The sequence below is a fragment of the Mus caroli genome, chromosome 10, assembly GCF_900094665.2.
Source record: "Mus caroli chromosome 10, CAROLI_EIJ_v1.1, whole genome shotgun sequence".
Lineage (NCBI taxonomy): Eukaryota > Metazoa > Chordata > Mammalia > Rodentia > Muridae > Mus > Mus caroli.
Genome location: NC_034579.1, coordinates 30,036,965 through 30,040,144, shown reverse-complemented (window position 1 = coordinate 30,040,144; position 3,180 = coordinate 30,036,965). Strand labels below are relative to the sequence as shown.

At 39.6% G+C, this 3,180-nt stretch overlaps 1 pseudogene; it reads left to right on the top strand.

The window, feature by feature from the left end:
- Window positions 1-384: 384 nt before the first annotated feature.
- Window positions 385-1,032, top strand: LOC110303496 (annotated as a pseudogene).
- Window positions 1,033-3,180: the final 2,148 nt, after the last annotated feature.

The following is a 3,180-nucleotide window of genomic DNA, read 5'->3' as shown; positions in this document are numbered from 1 at the left end:
TACCTGGGTTCAGCAGCAGAATCTAATTTTAGGCTAGAACAAAGAAGTAGGCTTCAGGCAAGAATGTGAATTTGGCCTAGAACCCAGAAGGACCCATTCTGATAAGCCTTAGAAACAGGACTTTGTTTATTGCTTTGCTTGTTCCTTGACTATTTGTATTTATTGTCTTGCTTGTTCCTTCACCTAGAACTGATTTATTACTTACATGTAATTAAAATGATATAAAAGCAGATTTAGAAAAAAAAAATAAACCTGCCTCAGCCTCAGAACTGGCTGTGTCATGCCACAGTGTTGTCTAATTGTCTTTTTTTCTTTTTAATCTTCTCTCCTGCCCTGGAGAACCTGTTGACTGACTGAGCTGGCTTGATCAATAGTATCTGACTGATTGATGTCTGTGCTACCTCCCTATTGATCCAGACATCAAGATCACCAGAGTGTTTGAGCACGAAGACCAAGATCTAAGGACAAACCTGGACAAAGCAGCCCCACCAGGCTTGCCAGTTGAAACCATCAAAGAACTGATGTGTCAGGTTCTAAGCAGCCTAGATTTTCTTCAGGCAAATTGCATTGCTCACTGAGACCTGAAGTCAGCGAACATTCTAGTGACAAGTAATGGGACAGTCAAGCTGTCTGACTTTGACCTAACCAGAATCCATAGCTACCAGATGGCCCTCATACCTGTGGCTGTTACATTCTGGTACTAGGCTCCTGAAGTTGCTTTTCAGTCTATATATGCAACACCTATGGGCATGTGGAGTGTTGACTATATCTTTGCAGAGATGTTTCATCAAAAGCCTTTCTTCTGTGGAAACTCTGAAGCTGACCAGTTGGGCAAAATCTTTGATTTCTTTGGATTGCCTCCAGACAATGACTGGCCTCGAGAAATACCTGTACTCCAGGAGCCTTTGCCCCCAGAAGGTGCTGTCCATGAGCTGCTGTTGGAAATGGCTGATTTTGATCCTACATAAGTGAGTCTCTGCCTTCCAAGCCCTGCAGCACTTTTATCTACACAAGGAAAAAGGTTCTCTGTAGTAAAAACAGTGACTGTCTTTCCCTGCTTCTGGACAGAATCTTCTGGAGAGAATCTCATCGAAATGGCAGTTGAATGGCAGTCTCTGTCTTCTCCTGAGACTGTGGAGACTCCCCCAGGTTTTGTTGTTGTTGTTGTTGGTTTTTTTTTTTTTAAAAACAGAGAATAGTTTAAGCCTTAAATATCAAACCACCTAACCCTTTTGCCCTTCCATTTCTTTACATTGTGATGGGCATATCTTGTATTCTCTTCTCTCTGATTTATATTGGCTTTTTAAAATATATATACAAGAAAACAAAATAAGACAAAGGAGGGAGAGGGATATGCTTTGGTCATGGTGTCTTTTCACAGAAATAAAATCCAAAACTTGGTACCAGGGACTGGGGTATTGCTATGATAGGCCTGACCATGTTTTTGTTCAGAAGAATTTGGATTTTGTGGCTTTGATTTTGGAAAGCAATGGGATGATGTAATGGGTTATCCTAGTAGGAATATGGAAGACACTAGAGCTGAGAGTGATTTGAACTCTGTGTGTCTCTCTCAAGAGGTTTCAGAAGAGAAGAACTTTTGTACATGGCCTAGAGATCATTCTTGTGCTATTTTGGTAACAAATGTAGCTGCTTTTTGCCCAGGTCCAAAAAGTCTGCCTGATGTTAAGGTAAAGAGACTTAGATTAATTGCACTGACAAATTCTAACTTAATAAACAGGCATCATGTTAGGAAATATGGGAAATGGCACAGAATAAGGAAAATAGTCTCCAGTATGAAGGTGTTTATAATTCAATAATGCAACAAGTTCAGAACACAAAGAGATATAAAGTACAGTTCACCTGGGATATTACAGTTGAACTTGCAGCCTGACGAGCAGGTTTAGATGTCTTGTCACTTTGTCTTGGAGGCACATGTACTTTAATTACTAATAAATAAGTCTCTTCTCGCCTTGCACATTCAGCATTCTAGTACTTATTTAGTAAATGCAGTGGTGGTGCAAACCATTAATCGCGGCACTCGGGAGGCAGAGGCAGAAGCACATTTCATTCCCTGATTATGGAATGGAAACAAAACGATAATTCATACAAACCTGATAGTAAATTTAGTAGGTGATAGAATCAGGTAATGAAGACAGAAGTTGGACTGTTTTTTGTAAATAGTCCCTAACAGTGCATGGACTTTGGGCAGTCAGCAGCCAAGTATGTACCTGTCCTGAGAGCCTTCTGAAAGTAAGGCTTCCTTAAGTGCACTTCATTGAGGAAGTCGGTAGATGTTATAATGGATACTCAATAATTTCCAAGTGGCCTTATAAATAATTGCTAACAGAAAACTTGGCTTCAATGAATATTCATTCTCTAAATTCCTTACTGGTGTCCATAACTCTTTATAGTTCCCAAAAACCATGTTCAAGAAAAAGATGAAATATTTTTAGTTCTTTTGGTACCAATAATTCCAAGGAAAATGATACACCTAGTTTTGCTCCTTTTCTTAGCAAATATCAATGAGGATTTTTTTTTTTTTTTTTTTTACTGTAGGTTGGAACATGTTCAGTGGCTTAGAATAAACCACAGGTGATAGAAAATCATCCACTGGAAGAGTTAATTGTGAGTGATTGGAGAATCAGTTTCCCCTGAATTGAACACTAACTTGCAGACAGAGTTTTATGCATATTAGAAGTTGCTAGGTGCCAAGTGACTTAATGGTTAGAGGCTGGATTTGAAATCAGCAAAGTGAAACACTGGTGTTATGAAATATAATGTGGCATGGGTGAATGGGTGGGTGGGTGTATCTTTGGTGGGCCCATGCCAAGGTGTACTCCTGAGAAATTACGACATTCAACAGATCTGGTGTAAGAGGTTTATTGGAAGAGGGGAGAGGAGGGAGGACCTGAGAAAGGGATAGAGCAGTTGGAGCATCTAGCATTGGCATGTGGTGACGTAAGCAATTGTTAGGTTGCTGAGAGTGGGCCAGTGGAATTGCCTATACACTAACAATTGTTGTTTTAAGCTTTTTATATTTTCAGAAAATTCACTTCCATTTTCTGAATCTCTGTTTCTTTGCTTTCTTGTTTCTGTTTCTGGTCCAACAGCCCCTAGCACGGTAGGGCTATTACAGATACATGGTTACTATTTTCTTACTGTTATAATTCACCAGTTTGA